This window comes from Equus przewalskii, chromosome 13 (genome assembly GCF_037783145.1).
Source record: "Equus przewalskii isolate Varuska chromosome 13, EquPr2, whole genome shotgun sequence".
NCBI classification, from domain to species: domain Eukaryota; kingdom Metazoa; phylum Chordata; class Mammalia; order Perissodactyla; family Equidae; genus Equus; species Equus przewalskii.
In genome coordinates this window covers 69,837,827-69,855,313 of record NC_091843.1, presented here as the reverse complement: position 1 = coordinate 69,855,313, position 17,487 = coordinate 69,837,827, and the positions used below count along the sequence as shown (strand labels likewise).

The 17,487-nt window shown below is 39.0% G+C and overlaps 1 long non-coding RNA gene across 1 annotated transcript in view; it reads right to left on the bottom strand.

Moving 5' to 3' along the window:
• Positions 1-17,487, bottom strand: part of LOC139075404 (uncharacterized) — a 48,535-nt gene that overhangs the window by 17,230 nt on the left and 13,818 nt on the right. Inside the window, exon 2 of the long non-coding RNA XR_011525782.1 lies at positions 9,167-9,240. This is a non-coding gene — a long non-coding RNA (uncharacterized lncRNA). The remainder of the gene's footprint in view (positions 1-9,166; positions 9,241-17,487) is intronic.

Sequence of the window (17,487 nt, the reverse complement as noted above, 5' to 3'; positions counted from 1 at the left end):
TTCATAGTCATCTTTCATTGATGAAAACCATATTCTGTATTTCTTTTCCTACATATTTTGAAAAATGAAACTAACGAGAATATGGAAGGCAAAAAGTATTTAATCTTCAAAACTGCACTTAAGGGGCTGGCCTGGTGGTGTAGTGGTTAAGTTCATGCGTTCTGCTTCAGCAGCCCCAGGGGTTTGCGGGTTTGGATCCCAGGCACAGACCTATACACCACTTATCAAGCCATGCTGTGGCAGCATCCCACATACAAAATAGAGGAAGATTGGCACAGATGTTAGCTCAGGGACAATCTTCCTCAAACAAAAAGGGGAAGATAGGCAATGGATGTTAGCTCAGGGACAATCTTCCTCTCCAAAAACAAAACAAAACAAAAAAAACCCTGCATTTAAACATAATTATATTCAGGTCTCCTCCACATTTTCACTCCCTTCCCACGCTGGTGAGCTATTGTTCTATTTTAAAACGACTCCACCTTGTATAGAAATAGAGCATGGCATTTCATGCCCATACTGAAGAGAGAACTCAGCTGGGCTACAGAAGATCTGGTTTCAATTCTGGTTAGTGTCTACTAACCAGCTAGGTGACTTAGGGAGAGACACAACTTTTTGAGGCCTCAGTTCTCCTACCTGGAAATGAAGTATTTGTATTAGATGATGACTAAGGCCATTTCCAGGTCTAATAATCTCTATGAAGCTTAGAAAGGGAACTGTTCTGTTAATTTCTTAATCATGCAGCTGTAAATTGTATTGGAAAAATAAAGTGGTTTTAAATTTTTTATTTATATTTGGAACTGAATAAAACAGATAGGCGAGAACATTAGTATGCAGCAGTGATATATTTTGTGATATCTTTTGCTCAAATGATGCCAAAAGTTTGTTTTTTCCCTCTTCACTCCTCAGCTTCCTACACAACCCTCAACTGCCAGAAATACGGGCAAGAACAAAGTCTTTAGCAACTGGTTTCAAACTGGGCTTGTAAAAGCCTAGAGTTCTACAAAACCCTTCAGAAGGTTTGTAAATATTCCATCTGAATTCCACTTTTTAAAATATATATTGTATATTTTATATATAAAATATGTATATCTCAAGAATATTGTTTGCTTATTCAACAAGTATTCATGGCATGCATATTACATGTTGAGAACAATTCTAAGGTCTCAGGATTCAGGAATGAACAGAAACAGACAAAACTCCTTGCCCTCCATTAAATTTACATTCTAGTAGTGGTAGCAAAAAATAAACCAAAGAAGTCAATTATATAGTATATTAAAATTTTATAAGGGCAATCAAGGAGAATTAAGCAGAGGCTGCAAAGTGAATCAAGAGGTTAGATTATATCTGTCTGAGAAGGGGGCAGTCTAGTAAAGACTTGAAGGAAGTGGGGAGGGAGCCTGTGCAAAGGCCCTAAGGCAGAAGCATGCCTGAGGAGGGGGAGGAGTGGCCAGGCTGCCAGCAGCACTGGAACAACGGGGAGATAGACAGAGAAGAGGCCAAAGAAGGACTAGAGGCCTGGGGATCATCATAAGTCTCTGGCTTTTAACACATTGGAAGCTTCCGATGCCTTGATGCGGGCTGCCTGGTACAGTACTTGTATGTGGAGCTTTTCTGTATACTCTACATATACGTTTGAATATGGCACAGAACAAGGAGATTTTATTTCTGTACGAGTCTTGTTCAAAGTCAGGCCAATACCTGTCCATTCAAGCAAAAACTATACATTTTTATAACAACAAACGTGAGTTAAGTTAAATTACACGCCAGGCCAGGCTTAGGTATATCTGCTAATGTCACTTTTCAATAACAAGTAATGCATAACGTATTGGTAATGTTATATTATAATTAGTTCTAATCATCATTTTAGGTTTAGATTACTTCTAATCTGACTTATATTTATTGATAAAGAAAGTAAGCTATTTTTGAAGTATTATTATTCCACGCAACTCAAAATAAAGTGTCATTTACATCCCTTTCAAGTTTCCAGAGCAGTTTATTAAAAGCATCCTTAGATTGCACAATAAGCTAGTATCTTTCATAATTACTTATCTAAGCCTGTATTTTTTTTTTACTAAACAACCAAACAAAATTCAACTATAAGTTGAATGTTGAGACTGATATGACAGCAAATACAATCTAGTGATGTTGAGACCCCAATAACAAGTCGTTATGTTCATTAAAACAGGCTCATGGATCTCTCAAATTGAATTAATAATAAGCAGATGCTATAAATTTGAAATTATAAAATAAATTTATATTAATAAGATTGTCCCTTTATCTGATTAATCTATGTCACTTTTGCAGCATCAATGCCTCATAAGCAATGGATGGAATATGATTCTGGAGAAATATAAACGCAAGGAGGTAAGGGAGCATATTCTCTCCTTTTAAGTCTTCATTTATTCATTCCTCGTGTAAGTAGGAGAATGAGCTTTTCATATGGAGATGTATACATCTCCATCCTTATCCTGATTTGAGGTCCCATTCTTGATGAAGCCGTTGATGCTAAAAATCACTGGGTGAAATATTGTTGGGAAACAGAATATTCGCATTACTTACATAATAACAGAGAATCAGCTCATAGATTACTTATTAATTTACAAAGGAGAAAGAGTGCCTTTATTAAAGAGAGCTCTTTCATAAACTACCTTAGCCAAGTAACTAAGTTTAGCATTCTGTGCCTCCAGAGACAATGAAATGAAAAGTATACAACACCATCTATGGAGTATTCTTGTCAACAAAATTTCTAGACTCTAAGCAGGAGGAAACAATCAGTAAAATCCAAACTGTGAAACCTTCAAAGACAACCAGACTGGACTCTTCAAAATGTTCCTGTCATAAAAGACAAAAAAATAGTTCCAAATTAAGGAAGACTGAAAAATATAGCACAACTGACTGTGACACATAGGCCTTGATCGGATTGAAAAAACAAAAGCTATAGAGGACACTTGAGGGACAATAGAAAAAATTTTAATATGCACTCTCTATTAGATATTATTGCACATTGTATCACTTTTTAAATTCTTGGGAGTCAAAATAGCATTGTGGTAATGTTGGAAAATGTCTTTATTCGTAAGTCGGAAGTCTTTAGAGGAGGAGTGACATGATGTTACAGTTTACTTTCAAATAGCCCTGGGGAAAAAAAGGAAATTGGAGAGGATATATATTACGTATGTAGGTAGATGATAGACCGAAAGATGATAGATAGATAGATAGACAGACAGACGGACATATAGATGATGGATAGATAGTCGATAGAGAACACACAAATGTTATAAAATATTAACAATTTGTGCATTTAGGTGAAGGGTATGTGGGTATTCATTATGGTATTCTTTCAACATTTCCACAAGCTTGGAATTTTTCAAAACAAAAGGTAGGGGGAAACAAAAGAGAGAGACTGGTGTCACTGAACAGAATAGTCCGAATGATTCTGACCTCAGAGTCACTTCCCTCCTCAGGGGAGGTTTGCCCCCGCTGTTCACCAATGAGGCTGATTAGCAGTGTTAGAGAGTCAAGAAACTCTAAGTTGGACTGTGGAATGGCTGCAGACTAATTACTTAGCCTCATCAAACCTCAGTCTAGTGAATTTTATTGTCTTAATTCACTAAAAAAAGAATGCCTGAAGAAAAATGTTAACCTCTCCACCCACAGACAAGGAAGAGCACTTGGAATTTAGTACCGAAGGAATTATGAACTGATATTTGCTCAGATTTGTTATGTTTATTTACTCACCCTAAGAAAATTATTTGCCTTTTGTAACAAGATTCTTTGAATTCACAAGAGAGCATAGCTGATCCTGCACATTTGGTTTGGGGAATTTAGGGGTGAAACAAACATAGGTTTTGGAATCCTAAATCATGGTCTCCAGGAAACACAGGCCCTTGGCTTTCTACCCTCAAGGTCGAAGGAAAAGGTTTCGAATATTGTACACGTCTCCACTGCCCAGAGTTCAGCATAAAGCGAGCATTTGTGTTTACCATAGGAGTCTGGCTCTCATTCCAGCCTGCCCTGCGGTGCCACATCTCTCCTAAGTGCCCCTGGCTCACTGGCAGCATTTTCACCAGCCTGTTAGTGTTTGAAGGGTCATGAACTGGAGCCATACCAGAAACCAAATGGGACAGGCATTCACCTCAACTGTCATTTGTAAGACTGAGATAAACAGTGAAACTTACCAAACAATAGAAAAAGGCCTTTCTTCCTCTCACCAGTGAAACAAATCTTAAAATATGAAGATCAAGAACCACCAGAGATAAGACACACCAAAGAACTGAACCCTCTTAACAGCAGGTGGTATCAATGGGGCTTGTCTTTTGAAAAATGTGTCAGATCCTTTCAGGACTATGTAAAACCCTTCTGGTTTCTATGGTGACGCTGATAATACTTTGTCAATCATTGTGATATCTAGGATCTACATTAAGTAGTTTAAAAAGCACCTTGAAAGGCTTGAAGGTTAAATTAGTTTCTCCTCTAAATTGCTTGACGTCAATTGTAGTTGTGATGATTAGAGGAGATATACTCACTTTGTGAGAAATACTGACCAACATTGCTTGACTCTTATGAGGCTCAGAGAAAGGGAAGAAGCCATAAACTGTGAGTCCCTTCACAACAGCTCCAGACACTAATCCAAGCACCGCCTTCAGAGTGGAAGAGACTAAGTAATTCATTAGTCTTCAGGCTGTGCCCAGACCTTCACTTGGGGAACGCCATTCACTGCAGTATTTCTCAGTCTCAAGGATGATCGTTTATTTGTCTGGTCCTTCCTTAATTAATTTGTTTCTTAAGAAAGGGCATTTTCTGATAAAATTTTGTGGAAACATTTCCACCAGTTCAAGGCAAACATAAATTCTGCCACTGAGCCATATCAAAAGCTGTTTTTTGTGGTGTTAGATTAACCAGCAACCACAAATTTTGTGATTGGGAGAATGGAAAAGATAGGCTTTCTATTCTTTCTCTTCCCCTGGCTTTTGCACTTCTTACTTCTACTTACAATAAATAGAATTTTGTCAAGTCATGAAATAAAAAATTGAATTTCCAGGGGCCAGCCCGGTGGCATGGCAGTTAAGTTCATTCACTCTGCTTCGGCGACCCGGGGTTCACTGGTGTGGACCCCAGGTGAGGACCAGTGCACCATGTATCAAGCCATGCTGTGGCAGGTGTCCCACATATACAGTAGAGGAAGATGGGCACGGATGTTAGCTCAGGACCAGTCTTCCTCAGCAAAAAGAGGAGAATTGGCAGGAGATGTTAGCTCAGAGCTGATCCTCAAACAGAATTCCAGATGTTTTGTTAGACCCATTCCTTCAAAAGTCTAGATTGCTCACTGTAAGACTTCCATGTACCATTCTCTGAAGCTTTGTGGGGTTGTCTTTTTTTTTTTTTAAGATTTTATTTTTCCTTCTTTTCCCCAAAGCCCCCCGGTACATAGTTGTGCATTTTTAGTTGTGGGTCCTTCTAGTTGCAGCATGTGGGATGCCACCTCAGCATGGCTTGATGAGCAGCGCCATGTCTGCACCCAGGATTTGAACTGGCGAAACCCTGGGCCACAGAAGCAGAGCACGTGACCTTAACCACTCAGACACAGGGCCCCATGGGGTTGTCGTTTGCAGCAGGGTTGACACATTGCTGCCCTGCCTGGAGGGATCCATCCTCCTCAGTTCTAATCCCACTGCTCTTTAAGGCACCTTGACTGTCCCAATGGCTTTGATGGCAAACGAGGTGTTCTCCACATGCTTCACTGTTTACAGACTCACTGAATGACTTCAGTGCCACTCTTGAGAAGTTACTTTCAGTAAGTTTTTTAATATCCTGCGAACAGAACGGGTGATTATTCTTCAGAATAAGGAATACATTACTAAGTATTTACCACACTGTACAACCTACGTGGAAAAAATCATTTTAGTATACTATGAAAAAATTTCAGAAAAATGAAGTATTTGGACCACCGATATAATTCTAAAATAAAAAGAAAAACTAGCTTTTGCTTGCAGCACCAAATCCGAACAATACCAAATCTTTTATGAGTGTCACATTTGTGGTTTTAGTTTCTAAAACATCATAAACACAATTGTTCATTTTCATTACATGAAGTTGACACCCTGTTTTACCTATTTTCAGGTCATCATACTAGTAATAACTAATATTAACTGATCACTTAAGGCCTGCCATGCCTCTATTAACTCCTATGATCCTTGCATCAACTTCATTAAGTAGAATTCATTACTGTTTCAATTTTGCATGTTAACAAACTAAAGTCTGGTGAGGTGACAAAACAAGGATAACAGGAAAGTTGTTCTGACTGACTCCAGCTCCTGAGATCTTAATTACCACACTAATCATATGCCATAGCTGCCCTTGTCCCCAAATTTCATATTTTCTCACATTTCATACAAGTTTACAGGTGTGTTAGTCTGCTCAGGGTGCCATAATGAAATACCATAGAATGGGTGGCTTAAAAGCCAGAAATTTATTTCTCATGGTTCTGGAGGCTACAGACTCCAAGACCAAAGTGCCAGCAAGGTACGTTTTATTCCCAGACCTCTTCTCCTGGACTGTAGGCAGCTGCCACCTTGCTGTACAGCTCACGTGACCTCTTCTTTGTGCACTTGCAGAGAGAGACTGCGTGCACACACTCTGGTGTCTCTCCTTATGAAGACACTGATCTTGTCTAATGCTATCCTATCAGATCAGGACTCCACCTTTATGACCTCAGTTAACCTTAATTACTTCCTTAGAGGTTCCATATCCAAATACAGTCACACTAGAGGTTAGGGCTTCAAAATATGTATCTGGGGACAAATATTTGGTCCATAACAACAGGGAACTTAGTGTATTTCCAAAAGAAACATACTCCAAATTCATTAAAATGCTAACAAATAGGTACTTCTCAATTCCAAAATTTTCCTTTTTAAAAAAACTGCAATATCACATGTACTACAGACCTCTATGAGCGAAAAGATTAAAGAAGTGAGATTCTTCATTGCTTGTATCAGATTAGCTAATTAGGTGAACAATGGGTGACCTCTGAGAGGAACTGTATCAGAGAACTAAAGCAAAAATTCAAGCAAAACTATGAGGCCTTGTCTTAGTCATTGGGAGCACAACTCTGATCGGACTCTAGATAAATTCCTCCGCCAGCAGTGTTAAGTGGATACTTCCGCTCTGCCTGAGGTATGCTCTGCTTTCACTTACTATGACAGAAAAAATTCATTCATCACGTGTTATAATCTAAGCATATGTATATTTATGCACTTAGAGCTTAGCACACAAGTTTCAAATAACAGAGATAGGAAATGATCAGTTGTCACATTTTCCAGAAATGTAGTTTGCATCTTTTTAACTAAGCCTAATCATTGAATAATTTATGTGGAAAAACAAGGGACTGGGAGAAAGCATGTATATTATGTTCAATGCTTGATTCAATAGAAAGGAAAATATCTAGAAACCAAGCTCTGAGGCCTCCATAAAAAAACATGTGCTCTGTTAGAATTTCAACTGTCTGACAGGGTTCAGGTCCTAGTCAACTCATTATAATGTTTACTGTTGATATTTTCACCAGCACAATGAAGCATACCATGGTATTGGAAACCATACCCTATAAACATTACTGTTACACAGAATTCTGCTCCCACAACAGTGAATCAAGATAAATGGAATGAATTTTCTCAGATTTATTCTTTCCACTTTATACAGTAGCAGCCTGGCCAGGCAGAGACACCTCTAAATATCAGTGAAATAATTTAGGACTTTCCAGGCAGTCACAATATCTATTAGCAGGTGCCAAATTAGAGTACTCCATGAGAAATATCTTGCCCAGGTGAATATTGTGGCAGCTTCCTGGTCTGGTAGAATTCGAGTGTGAGGGACGGCAAGTTGGCTGAAAGTGCAAGTCGTTTACCAAGTGTATAATGAAGTGGATAGATGATTGGTTGTTAGCTAGATAGACAGGTAGATAGATCTTCTTACTAGTCTATCAGACTTCCAATTCAAAGGAAATTGGAAAAGATAACATTTTTTTTGTGCCAGAGGAAAAATGAGCTTAGCTCTGAATTTATTTCCTTCTGGTAGATGGGTTCACACATTTTTTTTTCTTTCTCTCTACTTTGTCTCAGTACCATGTTACTTGTGAACTAGAGCAAAGCATCAAGGAATACCGCCTTTAAGGGAGGAATATCGTTCCTCCACCTCTGGCCTGCCAATCCTCTCCCGGTCAGACGGCAAAAGCACTTTTCCCTTTGGAATAAATATGTTGGAATCAAATGAATTGCCAGAGCAGGTTTCTGTGCTTTGTTCTGTTTTAATCCCATTCCACATGACTAGACTTTTGTTTGTCTTCCTGTCAGCCTTCTACTCTTACCCTGGCGTTTCCCCTATTCAGCAAGCAGGGTTACCTCAGAATGTCGGCCTGCAAGGCAGTGAAGGTAAACCTGGCCACCTGCCTCCCCGTGAGGACTTCCTCAGTGACCATCAGCTCACCTCATCCCATGCGAACCAGACAGGAAGAACCGCAGGGTTCCAACCTGCTCTTCCTGTGGGAGGATCACTATCCCTCCTCCCACTCCTTTCCCTTGGCCCTTCGGAATCATATGTCTGGCTTCTTCAGCCCCTATAGTATGTTGTTCCTTTGGCACAGGAACGTTTTCCTTCACTCAACCACTGATACTGAATTAGACACTGAGAATGGTATTATTTTTACATCTTCTAAAAACTACATTTCTAATAAAATTGAGATTTCCAAATTCCACAGGTATTTACTATGCAGCCTGTTAATGGCTATAAGACACAGCCCCCGCCATAAAGTAAACTGTGCATAAGTAATAACAATGAAACACATGGCAAGTAGAATATGAAAGGTATAAAAGTTCCAGGTGTAATGGAGTACAGAATGAAAGGAAAGATTAATTAAGAATGGGAGAATTACAATTATGGGGAGAAAGACAGCATGTGAGTTAGTTCTAAATAAGGGTGGGTTGAGAATTGAGGGGGAGAGGCTGCGGAGTAATCAAGAAGCTTACAATTTAGACAAAAGGGAATAAGCAAGGCATGGAAGAGGGAATTTTCAAAACGCATTTGTGAAACAATAAAGAATTACATTTTTCCTGCACAAACTAAAGTTTCCTGTAAGCCAGATGGATTGCCTCTCAAATGCTATGCTCATAATTTTCACCTTATTCTGCAGGCCATTGGTCCCCAAAAGCTTGCCATGGGCCAGTGATGGTTTAAGTCCAAGTTTTCACTACACTGGAGAGAAATAAGAAACATAAAGACAATTAGTAAGTTTTTTTATGAAACAAAATACGTTGAATTTAAAGGTCTCTCCTTTATTCTGGGTTTATGCCTTTCCTGTATTTGGAATCAAAGGCAATTGCTTTTATCAAGTGATGGTAAAAGTAGAAGGCAGTTTGGTGAGAGGTTCTAATGTTCTTACTTGACAAAATAAAAATTGACAACACTGTTTTGGACTCCCTGATTTATTTTTATTTCAGTGGTCCATGAGATCTAAAATTTGGAGGCCACTTCTAAAGATAATATGGACCCTCGGAAGGGGGTTAATGAGACGGGAATTGTTCTTTAGGAGATATAACTCTGGAAGTACTAACATTGAAAGGAAAAAGGAAGAGAAGGAGAGAAGGTAATAAATGAGAGATAATGACAGAATACAGGAAAGATAGTTAGAAATCTACAGCAAGAAGCAATCAGGACCTAATCCAGGATACTGACATAGAGAATTGAAAGAAAGCAATGGATGCAGGACATAGAATCTACAGAAATGGCAATTGAGTTAATGAAGAAGCTCAGGCTATAGTCTGAGCCCAGAATCTGAGCCACTGGGCTATCCATACAAAAAGATGAGAAAGAACCAGCAAAGGTTTGGAGGAGGCCTGGAGCTGTGGCAGACTGGGCCTTGGGAAATTGGTAAAGACTAGAGACATACCCCTGGGAGTCATCTGCATAAAGGTAACAGCTGAAGAGAGGGTGAGAGAGAACTCTGAGTAGAGAACACCTCCACCACTTGATTCTCCTTGATTGAGATGGGCCAAGATTAAAACTTATCTCTTCTGGATGTACCCTGATCAATGAACTTTGATTTTTGCTATTATCATTTCCTTATTGGTCAACCTCCAATACTATTATTTTTAAAAATCTCATAGTTTCTCAAGATCTTCTCTGTTAGTGCATTTCTCTATGACCCCATACTTCAGTTACGTCCAGCATCACATCAAATTGGGGTGAGCTGAGAAGTTATGAAATGGCAGTTATTGAGCCTAAGGAATTTAAGTCTCTCCATCAAATATAGGAAGAGGGAAAGAATGAAATTTGAACTAGAATGACACTTCAGCCTTAGAAGAAATTGTGTAATATTTACAAAAGAAGGACACTCAGATTTTAAAGTTCTTTAGAGATATTTTTTGTACTGGATATTAGAGTTGTGGTACAATTTATTTTTTGTATGGTAATAAAAACTAATATTTATTGAGCATTTATTATAGTCAAGTATTTGACAATCACAACCTCAATCTTCACAAAAAAACCTATCAGGTAGATAATTTTAATACAGCTTTTATTCAAGTAATAAAAAAAAATTGAGAGAAGATAAATTACTTGTTTAAAGTTACCAAGTAGAAGTGACTGAGCTGGGATTAGAACTCAATTACATTGCTTAGTTTTCATTTTTTGGCAAATGACAGAAGACTCAGACAAAACCAGTTTAAGGGAAAAGAGAAGTTATGAATTCCCATAGCTAAAACACCCAAGAGTGGAACTAGGGCTAGCTCCAGAAGGCATTTAATAATTCACAGAGCGTCAGCAGCATACAATCATGCATCACTGGGGCTCAGTGGTTAAGTGCGCGCATTCTGCTTGGCAGCCTGGGGTTCGCCGGTTCAGATCCCTGGTGCGGACATGGCACCACTTGGCAAGCCATGCTGTGGTAGGTGTCTCACATATAAAATGCAGGAAGATGGGCACGGATGTTAGCTCAGGGTCAGTCTTCCTCAGCAAAAAAGAGGAGGATTGGCAGGAGATGTTAGCTCAGGGCTAATCTTCCTCAAAAAAAAAAAAAAATCCTGCGTCACTTAATGATGGGAATACTTTCCAAGAAATGCGTTGTTAGGCGATTTTGTTGTTACCAACATCAGGGAGTGTACTTACACAAACCTAGATGGTATAACCTTACTATACATCTAGGCTATATGGTGCTGATCTTATCGGACCACTGTTTGATATGTGGTCTGTCGCCCACCAAAATGTCGTTATGCAGCACACGACTGTACAGTGACCCTCTCTTCATCCTTACCCAGATGTCTCTGTGGTAGTTCCAGTCTCACGTAGCCTCTCTTGTTGTGATGTTAGAATGTCTCCAGCAGATCCACCCTCCTAGCCAGACTCAGTCGAGACCAGCAGGGAAACACAGCTGTCTCTTGCCCAGCAGTGCCAGGCAAACCTCCTTGAATGTTTTCATTGTGATTTGGTCTCAAGCCTGCTCCTGATGGAGTCACTCCCATCTGAGCAATATTATGCAGCACTAAATAGGCAAGCCTGGAGTCAAGGGTACAGTAATCCAGCATGCTATTAACAGAATGAGGGTGCAGAGATGCTAGGTGGCGTGATCAGTAAATATCTCTGACAATTGAACTTTCTTGCAGAAGAACCTGAGGTTTAACCACTATGTTTTTCCAGCTAAACAATGAAGATCCATAAAGAACAGAGATGAGGCTTTGTACATTAAAAGTAGGAGCACACTGCTCTTGGAGCATCCTTCATGGTTATGTAAAGGTTTGCTGTTCAAAACTACTAACACCGTGATTAGGGAAAACGGCATATGAGAAGAAGCAGACCTGTTTCTGCTGGGGTAACAACAGAAATGAGCACACCTCTGCAAAGACACTTCTTTGGGGGACCAGGAAGGAGAGGGGTACACAGTGTACATTTGTCCTGGATTACTCTTGAGCTGACTGAGAGAGCGAGGCTGGCCTCATTGTCTCCTTTCTAAGCCAAGTGTTTATGCCAGAGTCTGACTCCAAATTCCTGGCCATCTAGAAGATTTTCTTCCATTTTCCCCCTAATACGCTGGATTTCAATTGAGGTAGTGAGGTATTAGTGCCCCTTGCTCCATTTATCCTTTTACAGGCTGTTGAAGATCCCACAAAAGAACCAATCTCACTTCTGTAACAGGTTCCTCCCGACGAGAAAAGGACGAAAGGCAGAAAGCCCTGATCCTCTTTATGATTGTTTCTTTCTATTTCTCTAGGAATATTAACTTGCTGGTTCCCTCTTCATCTCAAAACCAGTTTTTCTTTAATTTCCACTGACTGCCTGACATAGTAAGAAGAGAACAAAGTATGTGGATGCTTATTATTTCATGGATATGTTGATGAAATGGTTTATAATGCAATTAAATCCCAGCCCTTTGTGCTTAAAAGAAAGAGGAAGCACTCTGTTGGGCCATCCCCTAGCAGTAAAAATTCAGCCGAAAGTCTATTACTTCCTTTGTTTAAAAAACTCCAACTTCCTAGCCAATATCGCCAGACAAACGAAATAGTTCATTTCAGCCCTTTATGTTGTAGTGAATGTAGAAAAGAAGAGTCTGTACTTCAATGGGGTGGGGTTTAAATGAGAATTGAAAAGCCTGTGTTCTTTTATAGTTTCAACACCTCATTTAACACTTTACTTAGACTCAAAATTCCTGTAGGAGTAGTGAATGTATATCTTTGCACTTAAAGAGCAAAAAAATGTTCCTATTGAAATTTAAGCATAGGACAAAATGGTGAGCTGTACCCAAAAAGAGAACTGGGTTACCATTTTTCTTTTCTCCAGAAGGCTGTCAAATACAATTGAAACAGTTTTATAAAACATTCCTTTTGTGGTGGCCTTTTATTCTCCCAGTCTTCACTTTTCTCTTCGCAATTGCTTTCTGATATTGAAAAATTGAACTAAAATTTCTCAGAGGAAAAGAAAAAGAGAAGAGGGGTAATGCAGACTCCTATTCTTCCCTTTTACTGTTTTTCTCTTAGATAAAAGTGGTACAATAGGGAGCTTGAGTCCCCAGACTGGCTTCATCCGGTTCCCGTCCCAGACTTCACCCCAGTGAGACTGACCAGCACTTTTCTAGGGCACACCCTCCAACTTTCCCTGCTCTGTGACCCCCTGTGACACTGACGCATACGCCACAACATCTGTACTTATTGAATGAATTGACAGAGCATCAGAACAAATGGGGCTGCCATTCAGGGGAGAGCTAGATAAATGTGTAGGCAGAGTGAGCATGCTTTAAGGACTCTATCCACCTGGAGCACCGGGCCCAGACAGAGACAGAGACAAGGAAAGTAAACACTTCTGCCTTGATGAATTTACTCACAATTCTAATTTTTGCCAACAGCATATGTTTAAGAAACTATTTTAATGTCAGCTCACATATGGTGTTTGATGACATTTGGAAAAATGAACACTTTTATGAGATACAGGAGGATATCATAATCTTTTTAGAGCTTAGGTCCTGGAAGTCAGACTCTTCGGTTAGCTCTGCAATGCCAATTGACAGCTACTACGTCGACAATACACAGGAAACTGCAGACTTGCTTTATCCTAGACATCTTCACGGGACGGAGGGTAGGGTATCTGAAACAAAGTCACAATTGGACCCACAGAATTCTCTGAAAGCAGCTTTTCCAACTTCCTGGGTCCAACTCCCAGAGACCCCTTATTGTACCATCAAAGGTTTGGGATCCCTTTCCTTGCTTCCAAAACTAACACCTTCAGCAGGATTTCTCAAACTGGATGGTAACGCTGGCCTCAGAATCGCCTGGGGTGCTTATTTTCAGAAGCTTGCCCTCCAACTATTCCATTTGATTCTGAAGTTTAGGGCTGGAACTTTGCAATTTTACAAAGTACCACCAGCACCTCACTGAATTTTGAAAACCACCAGGCAGGCAGGTATGTTCATTCATATGTATACATGTTTGGTATAATCATTTAATGTATAAGGAAAATATTAAAGGCTTGAGTTCAAAGAAGTCTGTGACACAACTGTTTAACACTTGCAGAAGCATCTCTCATTTGGATAAAACTTAAAGCAGAGATCATTATAACTAATCTCAAAAAAGCTACATAAACCTATCAACAACTTTCCTTCCACTCAACTAGGTATCTCCCACTGTTTAGTTTCTATCATCATAAATAAATAAATCTTACGTAACATTGACATTGTTGTTTTAAGAAGCCACATTTTATTTAAATATATTGGGAGTGAATTGGATGACATTTAAAAAATTGTTAATAGAAGAACACGGAAGACGGATGATTATATTAAAATGAAATAGAATTCTCCTATAGAATGTCTAAATTATAGTGATGATTATTTGTTGTAATAAACTATAGAGTGCCAGTCAGTCTGGAAGTAAAAATTTTTTTACTTAATAATTTTTAAATTTCTGGCTGTCTTTATACTGACCATAAAATTTTAAAAAGTCATTCCCTCCCTAGGCACAGACATTTTCTATGTTTCCTTCAGAATCCAACCAGCTAGGAATATGGATATATTTCAAAAAGCTGTATTTTAGATGCAGTTCAAAGGGAGGGCAAAGTTAACAGCAGAATCCTTTATGGTAGTTAACCTTATATGAGAGAATCTAATAAAGGATGCCATGTATTTGTAAGGAAGAGATGCAACCTGAAGCATTTTCAATGGCTCTGCACAAAAAGAGCAAAAAACTAGCATGACACAAACGATCTGCATTGATTAGATTTCATTGTGGAAATGTTGAGATGTTGAGGATAAAAAGGATTTGAGCATGATGACCCTGCTGTCCTGTGGATTTCAGATATCTACATATCTGTAGCCAGTAACATGCCTACTTCTGCCCTTTTGAACAAGTCCGACTCTCACGGATCCTTGCTGCTTTGTTTTCTTATTAGCAAATTCACTTCTTCCCACCAAATAGAAAGATCCCAGGGAGTGAATAGACTTTTGAAAGTTTTTTAAAACCACAATCTAACAGATACACTATAGATAAACTCACGCTCAGATGAAAATATTGGTGCGTTACCTGAAACTTATCAAAATGGGACGTGCATATTTCTTTCTACTATAAAATAAACAAAGCATTTTATCTTGATAATCTAAGTTCTTTATGTATATGAGATTTACCTCATGTTAAAAAGCTTACCGGATGACAGTGCCCGGCGCTCCAGTTTCTGGAACAGCAACTCTGATCAGACGCATTTGGCTCCTTTCAGTCATTCTCCCCTTACCTATTGGTTGGTGTAAGTCCATGTGACAAACACTGTGTGGTGAACAAGAAGGACCCTGACTTCACAACCATAATTTCTATTGCAGTAGATTAATGAACCAAAAAACAAATAGTAAACAGAAAAAGTAAAGAAAACAATTACAAGTTACAAAAGATATGATGGAATAAACAAGAATAGAATACAATAGAAAATAAAGCTTCGAGGGGCCGGGGAGGGCCTACTTTGCACAGTAAGATTAGGAAAGGCCTCCCAGAGCATGTGATATTTAGCTGAAACCTGAAGGATGATAAGAAGGCAGCCATGTGAAGAAAGGGAGGAAGAGATTTCAGACTGGAAACACAGCATGTGCAAAGAGCCTGAAGCAGGAAAGAACATGTCATCACTGGGGAAGTATAAGATGCCTAATGTTTCTGAAGTATAGCAAGTAAGAAAGAGACGTGAGAGAAGATTAAAGAAATAGTTAGGGGCCTGATTCAGAGCCCAGAAAGCCGTAGTAAAGAACTTGGAACGTTCTAGTGGCATAGAAAGCTATAGGGGAGTTTTAAGTAACAGAAGCCATTTGTACATTTGTAAACCTTCAGGTAGAGTAAGAACCACTTCATCCAAGGCTCTTGCACTCTTCCATCAAAACACAAAGAGGACAAAGCTTATCTCCACTGCCACAGCCCCCGCTCCTGTTTGCAACCCCTGTTCCCTGACGATGAACCTGCTCCCTTCTGCCTGTCTGTATGCCCAAGGAAACTCCCAGACTCAATCCCATTGCCTCACAGCATTCTTAAAAAGTTACTCTCTCTGCTTGTTATTTCTACCTGGGTCACAGCCACCTCTTCTCTTTATTTCTGTCACTTTTTGTAGCGTTATCACAATGAATACCACCTGCTTGCTTGGTTTTCTCTTATTTACCCTTTATTTCCACTACTAGACTATAAGCCCCATGAGGGCAGGAGTCACATCTGACTTGAGCACCAGTATATCCTCATTCCCCTCTAAAATGCCTGACAGTGTTGAGTAAACAAAAGAATTTATGAATCTTCACTTCAGCTGTGAGAATGTTAACATCAACTTGGGTTATGTTGAAAACTTTGGCAGCTGTCACTGCTCAGCCTTGACATAAGGACAGATTTTTCATTTGCCCTCGTACCACCAAACTCCTATAGAGACATAGAAACTACACATGGCTTCAGCAGTAGCCCGGTCTTCCTTTCCCTGATGAAAGTTTCTGGACGCTTTGTCTTTCCTGTTGTGAGTAGAATAGACTCTACTAATCAACAGTCCCCAAATCTCTAAGAATCCTGCGCTAACGCGACCACAGTTGCTATTTCAAAGACTATGGACAGGAATGTGAGAAAGGCATTAGAAAAAGGAACATAAATTTCCTTATCAAAACATGGAAGACAGATGGTGGAGAAGATACAACAAAATATATACAAATTTAAATTCCTATTTGATTCAAATAAAGCAACCACCCTCCCCTAGTTCAGTATTTTCTTGTCTTCCTCAGAACTAACACAACCAAGAAGGAAATGTAAGGGGACACTGCTCTCCAAAGCAGCTGACTCCTCATGCCCTGAAGATAGGATAAGAAAAATAGACACAGTTAATGCCCAACAATCACTTCACAATTTTCAGTCAATCATTTATTATCACTGATCTTTGCCAATGAGAATAATGAAAATTTCACAGATTTATCTATTTCACCAAACTAATTTATATTTTAATTAATTTTTTAATGAATGGGTAAAATGCACGTGCATTTCTTCCACGTAAACTGGATAAAATATTCCCAACAAGCATTAAAAATACACTCTGTCTCATCATATACTGTCTCATACACAATCGGTATTCAACAAATACAATGTAATAAATAAGGAAATGGTTTAACATTTCGCAATATAAAACTAAGGATCTAAGTATTTTCAGGTAAGCCAGAATATTTAATTTATATATAAATTAACATACATGTTGTTAACATAGTCTGCAAATAAGTGGGACTGGTTCTACACGTATGTCATCACAAACTAGAGTATATGGACATACTTACTCCCTCAAATATCTTTGGAAATTTTTTTGTTAATTTCCATAACAACTCTATACCACGCTGATGAAAAATGTGAAAACGACTTACACACGCAAATAAATTAAGTTTATCTACATGTAATGAAGCAGCATTTTCCATAGTATGGTCTAAAGAAAGCGAGCCACTGCAAATGCAGATAGATCTGTTCAGAAGGCATGATG